The 12204-nt window shown below is 40.0% G+C and overlaps 1 protein-coding gene across 1 annotated transcript in view; it reads right to left on the bottom strand.

Annotated features, from left to right (window-relative positions):
* FLRT2 (fibronectin leucine rich transmembrane protein 2) overlaps positions 1 to 11127 on the bottom strand; it is a 102204-nt gene extending 91077 nt beyond the window's left edge. The window contains exon 1 of the mRNA XM_049770573.1: positions 10632 to 11127. The gene's annotated coding sequence lies outside the window, so the exon portion shown is untranslated. The remainder of the gene's footprint in view (positions 1 to 10631) is intronic.
* Between the last annotated feature and the right edge of the window lie 1077 nt (positions 11128 to 12204).

Below are 12204 nucleotides of genomic sequence, written 5' to 3'. Positions count from 1 at the left end.
ATCTAAAGGGGAAAAAAAAGTTTGTTTAATGAGGAGGGGACAGTGGAGCTTGCCTTGACCTCTTTAGATTATGAGTGTGGGAAATGGGTCCTTGAGAATGAGTTTGGTTTGAGAAACAAATTGCCCACAGATCTGTGTCATCTCAGAAATGTAGGTAGACTTAACGAGAGAGACAAGAAATCCAAGCAGCAGGTTACTATGGCAATAAGAAGTGATTTATAAAATGAACTCTGGGAACTTTGATGAATGATGGCAGACTACTCTGAAAGGAGAATCAGATTGCCAAGAGTGAAACCAGCCCTGATACCTGGCCCCACTGAATGTTCACTTGGTAAAATTGGGCAATATTTCCGTGTACAAAATAGGTACATATAGTTCTATCAGAAATTTAGGTAACAATAAATGAGAGGTTTTCTTTTTTTTAGAGCCACTGAAATCTCTATGGTTTTCTTTGCATGTCGTTTTTTGTTTGTTTGTTTTGTTTTGAGGACACATGATATTACTCAGGGTTTACTCCTGGCTTTTCACTCAGCAATCATTCTTGGTAGGCTCTAGGAATTTGAACATTGAACCTTGGTTAGTCACATGCAAGGCAAACACCCTACCTACTGAACTATCTTTCCAACCCCACTTTCTATTTTAGGGGAATAAAGATAAAATAAAAAGTATTTTAGTTAGTTATTTCTAATCCTAGGAGTTATGATCTTCCTCTCAGGTTGAATCATAGTCTTAATTAATTAGAATCTCAGGTCCTAGAGCCCAGGGACCTACACTCTTAACAAGTCCTTTAACCAATTGATATGGTTCGGACAAATTGGAAAAGCAAAACTTTGTTTGCAGGCATAGGGTCCCCTTTGGAAGGGTACCCCAAATGTCCAGAGCAAATCATTGTTGCCTGGCCCAAAGGAAAGTAAAGAACCTTTATCAACTCCACTGGTTCAAGCTTATGACTTGAACAGATGACTTTCTAGTGTTACTTAGGAATTCGGAGATTACTGAAATCGAGTTTCAAATTCCACTGTTGTCAGCACTACTGAACTGTTCATTACCTATTTTGATTTTTTTAAAAAATTGTTTTTAAACCATTTCTCAAAGAATGTTAATCTCTCTTACATGTTCTAAAGTAGCAAAACAAGGTCTTATTGTTTCATGTTGAGTGGAATGTTGGTTCAGAAGCTACTTACTAAGATGTTAACAGCTTTGAAAATACACTCTAGTGCCTTGTTCCCTCTGCACCAATTTGATTAATTATATGTGTATATATATTACATTATATTTTATGTGTTCTTAACAAGAAAAGCTGTGTTTCTAGGCTTAGAGTCTTAAGTGTCTCTGGTTAAATATAATTTTATGTTCTAACCTAATAGCTTGCTAAATATTACTTTATGCATTAGTAATATTACAGATTCATATTGTCAAAAATTCTAAGTCTTAATTACTGAGTATGATACAAAAACATTCTATGTATACCAGCAATTATAATCATAACTAAAAATAATATCAGAAATTTGTATATTTAGCTGTCTCTTGCATGGTATTTATTAAAAAATATGTCATAGACACAGTAAGTAGCTCTTCTTGGATTAATACAAATTTACTTTCTCAAATAAATACTTTCATATCATACTTTTAACATCATTTTGACTCAACCTCTATCTTAAACAAGCATGGTATATAAAATTATCTTCAGGTACAGAATAAGCATTTTATAAACATAACAATAACTGACATGCTAGTCTTCTACAATAAAGCATTTCTGCTACTGTGCCAGCATTCAAGTGTATGATGAATGTGGAAAGTAAGTGTTACAAATGGATCCCAATAAAAATCACCTTATACTGAAAAAGACAAAATAATTAGAGGGCACTGTGCCCAGTGTCATAATAGCTGTGGCTATTGGTCACCAATGGAAGAATATATAGTCAATAATGTACATGGGTAGTACCCTGCAACTTGAAAAAACTATGTTCTTTATGAGCAAAAGAATCTACCTACCATTTTAAAATAATATTGATAAAGCTACTTTCTGCTTTTCCAAACTGAGACACTTCCTCATTTCTGCCCTTCCTCTTTCTCTGGCTCTTCGTCCACCATCAACCTAACCTAGACAATTCCATGAGCTCATTCTGCACTGTGTAAGTACTTATTTCCTTTGCTGTCCTTGTCCTGCCCTGTTAAATGCATAAATAATACAATTTTATTTTGAAGAAATAACTTATCCTGTGAGAGAACTTATGTAAAGCTCCCAAATCATTTGATAGGATTCCAGAAAAGTGGCAAAAATGTGTATGAATAAATAAAGTTATATATAAATATATGAACATATGTATAGTAAAGAAAGTGAGTAGCAAGATTGGAATCATTATCAATTTACAAAAAGATAAGGGTTATCCATCATCATTTATTCAGTCTCTGCTTTTGCCAGAGAGCTGAATCTTTTACATCATTTTCTCAATCCTCAGAACAGCTCTGTGAGGAAAAAGGATGCTGTCCCACTTTAGATTTTAAGAGACAAAGGAAAAAGATGTTATTTATTTGGTGGAGGGCACATCCTGAGTGCTCAGGGCTTACTGCTGGCTCTGCATGTAGGAATCACTCACTTTTGGCAGGCTCAGGGCACCATATGATTTTTCTGGGGATCACACCTGGGTTGGCTGCATGCTTGGTAAGCACCCTACTCACTATACTATCCCCCCAGACATGAAAGACATCATTTAAGTTGTCCAAGTTTTTAAACTCAAAAAGGGACAGAGTCACTCTTAGAATGAAATACAATCCTCAAAGATTTTCTCCTTAGTACAATGCCCTCATAACTCATTTCTCAGTATTGAAGAACCTATATTCAGTCATGTACACAGCTGTGGCGCTGTGGAGCAATTAGATTTTGGGTTTTTCTCTCTCTATTACCAGGTTCAGAACCTTCAAGCGGAATCTCTCCTATACTCTTATGTTTGTATTTTCAAAAGTTTTCCATGCCTGCCTCATGGTTAAGTAAGGAAAACCATATGAAAAAAATGAAAATTCTTTCTTCATAGTCTGGTGTCTAACTTTTGAGTCTGCAAGAATAGTAAATTTTTCACAAGTACTATGCATTCACACAAAATTATGTTACTTCACTGCATTTTTTGTTTTATTTATAGTCAGTTGCTCACAGGGATCCTCAAACTTTTTAAACAGGGGGACAGTTCACCGTCCCTCAGACCATTGGAGGGTCTGACTATAGTAAAAACAAAACTTATGAACGAATTCTTATGCACACTGCATATATCTTATTTTGCAATGAAGAAACAAAACAGATACAAATACAATATGTGGCCCACAGGAGAGGAAAGGAGGACCACTGCCTAGGACCTAACAGAAAAAAAATCTCTCATAAAATAAAAAATTGAGTTATCTCATTCTAATATTTTAGAGCCTGATGGGCTAAATTTGCACTAGCTACCTTAAGGGTATAACAGTTCTCCCCCTAGCATAAGATAACTTTGTGCACTTCAAAGGGCAAGAAAAATGCACACTAGCTGCTTTTATTTACCTATATTCTTCTTGGTTTTTAGCAGGACTCTTCAGAGTAGTAGCAAATATGTTTCTTCTTCAAGTAATTTAATGATCAGACAGCACTGCCAGAACAAAAGGTATTCAGATTAATTTTGCTAAACTATGAAAGTCATTCATCACATATAAGTGTGGCTTAACAGCACCTTAGTGCTTAAAGGTCTACATACTTTGAAACCTACTACTAAAGCATGAATCAGCTTCAAGAAAAAAAATATCAAGTATCAAAACTGGCAAAGAACAAATTCAGAAACTGAATAACATTGCTAGATTGTCATTTAATTAAGTATCTAAAATATTCCTTCTAATCAATAACCATGGCCTAGGCAGCTATTATAAGCACACATATTCACATAAGCTGTTTTAGTCATGCTTCAATTAAGCAACCTATAAATATAAAAACTTAAACTGTTCAAAACTTATGGGTATACACATCTATAGAAGTGAAATGAAAATGCTAACTCCTAAAACATTCAAAATTTAACTAGTTTCAGATTTCACAATTATAAAAATAGAGCTGAAAAAACCTGAATAAATAAGTTATGACACTAACAAAGTCAAATTAAGGCCAAGTTTGGGGAATTATGTTGGTGTCCTAATAAATCAGATCTTCCTCTCTACTGAAAATAGGTTCAGGAGTTCTGCCAAGTGATGGATTCATTTGCCTTAGATGCCTTATTTTGAGAAACAAAAGTTTTAGAAATCATCAGATATTCTATTAATGACTGTGGTTTTACAAAAGGTAACTTGGATGGCCAAAGTAAAAATCCAGCCAAAAAAGCAAAACAACCTTACTTCAGGGAATGTTGATGGTTTCTTCCCAAAAAATCCTCAGTGGAATCCATTTGCGATAAGTTCAGTTTCCAACATCAAGCCAAGCTGTCAAGGAAGAGAATTCTGGCCCTTGGACCCGATTCTATCTAATTCCCCTTGATCTTGAAAAGAACACATGCATCAAAATAGACAGAAATCATAAAGCTAATGCACCATTCATGAACAGAAGAAGTAATGTACAAGGCTCTCTGCAATGATCAGACAAGATCCCTCGCACAAACAAATGAAAAAAATTCCTCAGGGCAGAAGACTTGGTGTTGGTTGCCAAATATCTAAAACTCAGAACTAGCAGATGACAGTCAACCAGTGAAAACCCGATTTGAATAATGTCTCTTTTGGGGGGAATACAACACCATATTTTTAGCTAGGTATTTGCATGCACATTAATCTTATTTGACCCCACAACAACCCTGTTGAATTTGGTAGAGAGAAAATTAAGTCTCCAGGAGATTAAGTAATTCATACAAGGTCATAAATATAGAAAGCATTGTGTTGACAGGAGACTGTAGACTTTCTTTATATAAACACAGCTCTTCTTTCCTCTCAAACAGCTTTCCTACTGATGACTTCCACAACCTGTTCAAGTCCCAGATCATGGATTTTTTTATTATACAAAAATGTATTCTTATAAGGCAAATTTGAATCAAAGATGGTATTGGAGATAGTTAAATATTATTTTAAGAAATATATATAGGCATATATGTTAAGGCAACTTTGGTCATTTGGAATAAGATCATATGGATCAAAATGTCCTAAATGTTTTGGAGACTTGTAACTATCTTTGTCATGGAATTATATGTTCATCATCCAGTATGAATTCAATAAATTAAAGAAAAATTTTGTGCATCTTATGATAGACATGAACTTCTTGCTAATTGCAGATATCTTAGGAGAAATGGGCCAGTAGAACTTTCTTATAATAATCCCAGAGGTCATTGTGAGAATTAAATGAAGTAATATTTTTCATTCCCCTGTATGAGAGAACAACAATTATTAACAAGGAGTTGGGAAATAGTAGGTATGAATGGACTTTAAAATTTATGTTCTCTTTCTAGTCTAATAAAATTTCCTGAAATCTTGATGACAAATGTTTACCCAATCTACTATATCACCTTTCTTCACCATGTCTTTATCCATAAGGAATATTATAATCCCCTGCATTCTTTCCTTCTAAAAAATATTTGAGTCCAAGCCCTGATGAGGAAACTCCGGGGCTATTTTGAAATGGGATATTTATTCATGAAAGTGATGCCCACAGGCAGCTGGGACCAAGAGTGACACCAGCACATGGACCTATTTTAGGAATGACACGGGTCTGATGTTTTTCATTCAGATGTACGACCTCTGTTGACTTCACTAGACAATATATCTGTGAACCCATTATAGAAGCCAATGGGCTGTTCTCTCTGTTGAAGGTTTCAGTGTGCTGAGGCCTAATGGCATTTCTGAACTTTGGGACCTGATATTTTTCAGGGGGCTGAAATCCAAAATCCAAAAGCCCTCAGGTTTTTTAAAAGGTTCAAATGGAAGATTCTTTCATCTGTGTCTTGAAAGGTCTAATAAAGAGAACTGAGAAATAATACTTAACCTATGAACTCAAGGGAACTGAGATCCCTTTTTCAAGTTTTGTGAACATGCTCTAAAAGCAAACTAAAAAGAGAGAAAAATTGCTCAGTTCTAAGAGAGCCTAATGCCAGAAGTTTATTTTGTTAATGTTTTTGGAAAAGAAAAAAGTTGGAGCTTTTTAACCAATAAACTGCTAGCAAATAATGTGCCCTGATTAAGTGTCAGCAGAAGAACTGACCAGTGTTTGAGCATCATCAATGTGGCCTTTTGACTTTGTAAATTTATACAAGGATATTTTCTTTGACCTTCCCTTAGTACATATCTGTAAAAGTGACACAGCTTTGTTCAAGCAACCAGGGACCCTTGGTGGTGCCTGCTTCTGCAAAAACACATCCCACATTAAATTAAGTTAGGGGTGGTATTTCAAAAACAAATAAAGAACGGAGTTCCAATTCACTGCAAATGGTACAGGAGGCCAATAAGTGGGAAGCCTGCAAGAGAAGGACTTCTTTTAGAAAGATGTTTTACAGGACTTTTTCTGCATCATTAACTCTTCTGGAATCCTGAACATAACATGATGAATTTCCCTAAAAAAGTAGCTACTGTTTAGTTTTGAATCACTTCAAAGAGCCACAGTAGAAGGAATCAAAGCAAACCAAAAAAGACCAGTAGATGTGAAATTCGCCAGGGGAAAAAAAAATCTAACAGATTTTGACCATGTACTGAAAATACCACTGATTATTTTGCTAATACAGTGTTTTACTGTTCCGTGCAACTGAAATAAGTCTCTGTATTCAGAGGAACACAGGATATTTTTATTACAATATTTGTGTCATAGCTCTTTTAAAAGGAACATATAGAAAACCATGAAAAGAATTCCTCTCTTTAAACAGTTCTTGATGTGTGTATGTATGTGAGTGTGTGTGCTTTGCTATAAACATAAATAATGAGATGTCACGTAGCTTGCTGAAAGGAGTAAAAAGATATTGCTAGACATATTCTTATTCCAATTCCCAATGCATATATTTAGAAGAAAACAAATGTATGATTTTAAATAAATAAAACAACAATTTGAAGGATGAAGGAAATGAAGATGGCTGAGGTATTATACTTGTTGTTTAACTTTAATAACAATAATAATAGTGGGTCTTTTAAAATATATTTTACTTAAAACCTTTTTCTCCTATAGGGAAAAAAAGAAAGCCTAAAATTCCATATCCCTTAAATACCACTACATCAAAAACCATCTGGAAAATGTCACATAATGGTATCCACCCACCTAAGAAATTCAGCAAACTTTGTCTTCAATTACCATTCAGAATAATCAACTGAAATTGAAATTTTGATTTAAAAACCCTCAGAAGACAAAGCTGGATTAAAGCTAAGATGTTAAAAGCCTCCTAAAAAGATCATCTGTTCATAGACACTCTTCTCACAGGCCACCTTGTCCTTGATCTATACCAGAAGTTCACACTGGAAGCAGAGTGGAATTTAAAAATGTGCGCACACTGCTACAAGAAAGTGTCGCTACTGTATGTATGTTCTATGTGTATGCTCTGAGCTAGTCTCAAGTTTCCCTTGTTATGTAAGCACTTAAATAATGCTGTTTACTTATATTCAGCAGCTTTGTGTGTATGAAAACATGACTGTACCTTACTGTACCATCCTTTTATTGGCAGTGGAAAGCACTAGTGTTTTATTTATAGTGATCATGTTGCTGATTAGATATGGAATAGCCATTTACTAGACAGCCTATCATACTTTTGTTCCTGCTGTAAGACAGATAGCATTGCCCATACTGAGCTAAAGATTCAGAAAAAAAAATAAGTCCAAAATTCTAACTCCTCAGAAAGACCAAGAGAACAGCTGCCTTTCACACACACACACACACACACACACACACACACACACACACACACACACACACACACACAATCTGCAGACTGATGAGAAGAGAAACAACTAGTATTCACTTCTCACAGATAGAGGTCACTAATGGACTAAATTTGAATCAGTGTGGCAGAAACCACAAAGTTATTAAAGTAATCTAGTGAAAAATGAACTTGAATTGAAATTAAAGATGCCAAAGGATGATTATCCAGAAAAGTCTGACTTGAATAGAAATAAAATTACATCACCTTGACCTTTTCTTGAATCTTCTAAACAGGATAAACCAAGAGCAGCTCATCGCTCACCCTGAATTATTTTTTTTTAACTTTAGACTTAAATGACAGCAGAAATAGCATTTCTTTTTGGTGGTGTAAGTATAAAGCTGAAAAGTCCAACTAGATCAGATGGTCACAGCAGGTTTCTACAGGGTAAGGCTTCTGGACTTGCCAGTACTTAACCCTCTCTTGGAACCACAGCTTCAAAGTGAGAAGGAAGAATGCTGCTTTGGGGAAATAGGCTAAACTTCTAAATCAAACTCTCCACTGGCCAGAAGATAAATGTAACTACAGCATCCATCAGAGAAGGTTCCAATTAGATTGTGCAAGTCAAAGTCAGAGACAACCATGTCATTTAAAAATCTAGCCTGCAGGTCAAACCAGAGCTAGCTTGGGGGTCTCCAACATAGGGTCATTTGAGAATCTGCAATATTCATTTAGAAGCATCCCCTGGAATTTCTAAAAGTGGAATGAAATTACTAAAGTGTTAAACATGGATATTATTTAAAAAAAAATTAAAAACAGCAACAGCATTTTATCCCTGCTAGGTTTGTCATAGTCTATGTTGCGATACAGCTCACCCAGTTCTCACAATTTCTGTTGCTACTGACAGTCATAAGATAGTTCCTGAAATTTCATCTTTCAGTATTTTCCAGTCCCAGAAATTCACAACTGAACATTATAGTGCTGTGGTGCATTGTCAATCCTTTTTAGTAAAGACCCTTAAATGGTTTAACCCTATCATCTTTCAGGCTTTTGAGGAAAGGAGAAAGAAAAGTTGTATTAGGGAGAGAATAAAATGTAGAGAAATAAACAACTTTTCATGGTATGTACTTTACACCCCCACTCAATCCAATCCCTTTTACCATCATAGCCTATAAATTGTCTGAAATTGGTGCATATTACATAGTCATTTTTAAAGTTAATTTCTAATACTGTTGATGCTGGCCTAAAAATGTGTATCCCTACAACCAAGTATATCATTCGGCAAATGCCAACCTGCAGTCTGTATCTCTCCACATGTTTAGGGAGTCGTTCCTTTAGAGATTTCAATATCGTACGTACCACTTAAACCCACAGATAATATTGATCCAGATATGAATGCAATCTTTCGTATTAGCTTTTGGCTGGGAGAAGTTAGACGGAATAAATTTAGCAATAAGCCAACAAGCCAGTGGACATGACCCAAAGCTCCCTGAAGCCCCTTGAGATTAAAAAGCCTCCCAACTGAGTGTGGGGAGCAAAAGCTCCCATTTGCAAGAGGCTTTGCATAGCAAATGCAGCATGTAAAGAAATCTAATCAGCACCTTGCACTTGGCGTGAGCATTTACACGGATTTGTGCCTTGCACTTGATTAGCTTACTGTAAGCTTTACAAGAGATTCCTTCCACTAAAATCAATCAAAAAGCTCTTGGAGACTTCCATTTACAAGAGAAAGCTCGATGAATTTCCAGGTGAATTAATAATGATCACAATAAAGATGAGATGGTAGCAGGAGCTAATACTGGGCTGCTTCAAAACTTAAAACTCAGCCAGGGGAAAGGGGGCTCTGGGGAGCTGGGGTTTAAATCATTCTCTTAGTGCAAAGCAGGAGAGATTTTCTTAGCCCCAGAAGTGGTGCTGTCCAGAAACAAGATGGGCTTCTCTCCAAAGCCCTGGCTTCAGCTTTCACTGGAAACCCCAACCCCCACATCAGTGAACCCCCATACTCTCCCAGCACCAAGGTGTATCTGCCAAGGAGGGGGAAAAATCAATCTGGCTGCAATACCTAACCACCCATACACCCCAACACACACACACACACACACACACACACACACACACACCGCAAATCCAGGTCATCAATGGTTAATGCTTTCCCTGTCAACCTTCAATCACAATGTGACTTCCAAAGTTCCTCTTTTATGACGCCACAAGGTGAATGAATGGAGGAAGCCCTGAAACCTGACATGTCCAAAGGAGGAAGATATTTTTTCCCCTTGCAATGTTCACGCACACACGCGCGCACACAGGCGCGCACACGCGTACCCACATTTGCTTTTTTTCCTGCAGTAGCTATAAGGGGTGGGCGAAGGGGAGTGGGCTCTAATTGCTTTTTAAAAGAGAAAGAGGGTGCAGGGGCTGATAAGGTGGGCGTGAATGAAATCCATGCAACGCTTGCCTGGACTGAACAGTATTAAAAGTCCCCAGCAGCCACATTCTAAATTTCCAACGAACTACAAGATGGGGTACCAGCGGGGAGAAGGGAGTAAGGGGAATCATTCAATCTCCGGGGGGGGGGATATCAACCTCCACCCCCACCCCGAACCGACCCTGCTGCGGATAGAGCCGCCAGGGTCTCTACCCTAGCAATGGGTCTTCAGAGTTAGGGACCCATCCCTGGGATCCAGAACTTCGCCTCCCAGTTAGTTTCAGCAATACCGACCAGCAAGAAGGGTGGAAAGGCGCCTTGGTGGAAAAGCGGAGGCCGGCAGAATAGGGGGAGGACTCGGAAGGTTTGGGGGTGCCCATTACCTGCGAAGGTTGTCCAGGTCTCCTTCCAGCCGGGCTGCAGATCCCGCTCAGCGCCTCGTAGCGACCCACGCCCAAACTTTTGCTTGGAGCTGCGGACGGCGGTGGAGGCGACGGAGGCGGCTGCAGAAGCCCGGCCGGTGGTGGGCCCGCTGCGTCGGGGTGCGGGGGTGCGGAGGCCGGAGGAGCCTCAGAGCGGCGCGCGCCTCCCCGCAGCCGCCGGGCGCCCGGGCACCCCACTCGCCTGCCTCGCTCTCCTCGCCTTTCTCCCCTACGGAGCCGCGGCATCGTCTTCCTCCGTCCTCCGCCACCTCCGCCTCCAGGACTGGGGCATGCCACTTTCTCGGGGGGGCTTTGGCCGCCAAGGCCCCCCAGCTTCTGCTTTTACCCCCTTTTCAAGCTCAAGCGTCCCCAGCGGGTGGGGAAATTTGGAAGCGTTAAAGAAGGCGGTGGAAAGCGTCCCCTCTAGCAGCTCCCTGGTTTCCAGCAGTCCCGGGGATCCCTGGGGGCGGCGGGTGAACCGGGCAAGGGGTTCAGCCGACAATGGGGCGCAGGGCGCGGGGAGCCCGCGGGGGCCGAAGCGGGGCTGGCTCCAAGTGCGGCGCCGACCCCGCGTGGGTCCCCAAGCTGCAGCCACTGATGTCTCCTCGGTTGGACGCGGCCGGGCTAAATGTAGGCGCCGTGGTGGCCCCCCAAACCCCACCTCCGCTGACACCCCCACCCCCGGGAGATGTTTACTGTAATGAATTCGCGGGATCGCCAGCGCCTCCTCTCCCGCGCGCCTGCCTGCCTCCTTTGCCTGCCTCTGTCCCCGGCGCTCTGGCGCGCTGCGCCCCCGCCTCGAGTTCTCTTTCTCTCTCTCTCTCTCTCCCTCCCGCCCCGAGTCCCTCCCACATTTCTGCTTTAAAAGAATGCTCGGGAGGCGCGGCAGCAACCCCAAAGCTTTCCAAGAGGCCAAGTCAGACTCAGCTTTTAACCCTCTGCTCCCCGCAGGGAGTTGCGGAGCTTGGATATGGGGGCGCACGGATGGCACCGTGCCCATGTGTTTCTTCGCTTCTCACCCTGTCCCATACCAGCCCCCCCCCATTCTTCCGGTTAATGCCACAATCTGAAGGCTGATTAAAAATAATAAAAGGGGGTGCAACAGATTTCCCACCTCGCTTGCCCGGTCTTGTACTTCCAAGCCAGAGAGAATGGATGACTTAGACGCGGAGCAATGATGGAAATGTGAGATGAGAGGGTACCAATATAATGTTCCTTAGCCAAGATGGCGTTATTGCAAATGGCAGGCAACCTTGGTGATCCTCACCCTGCACCCCAACCCCCAACTTCATCACCAGCCCTCTAATCCCAGAGGTTTTAGACTCAGGAAATTGGAGAGACAGAGAAAAAAAAATCTAAAGTTTAACTCCATTTGTTTTTAAACACCCTATTTTTTCCTTTCATGATAGATAACCTTCCCTCCCTAGTTCACTGAACCAAAAAAAAAAAAAAGTGAGTTTACTTTCCTCACCGATTTACAATAGACAACCGAATTCTGAGTTAGGGATTGAGGAAACTGGCTTTGATCCCCAAG

The sequence above is a fragment of the Suncus etruscus genome, chromosome 3 (genome assembly GCF_024139225.1).
Source record: "Suncus etruscus isolate mSunEtr1 chromosome 3, mSunEtr1.pri.cur, whole genome shotgun sequence".
NCBI classification, from domain to species: domain Eukaryota; kingdom Metazoa; phylum Chordata; class Mammalia; order Eulipotyphla; family Soricidae; genus Suncus; species Suncus etruscus.
The sequence above is the reverse complement of the archived record's forward strand: the minus strand, read 5'-3'. Positions and strand labels throughout refer to the sequence as shown.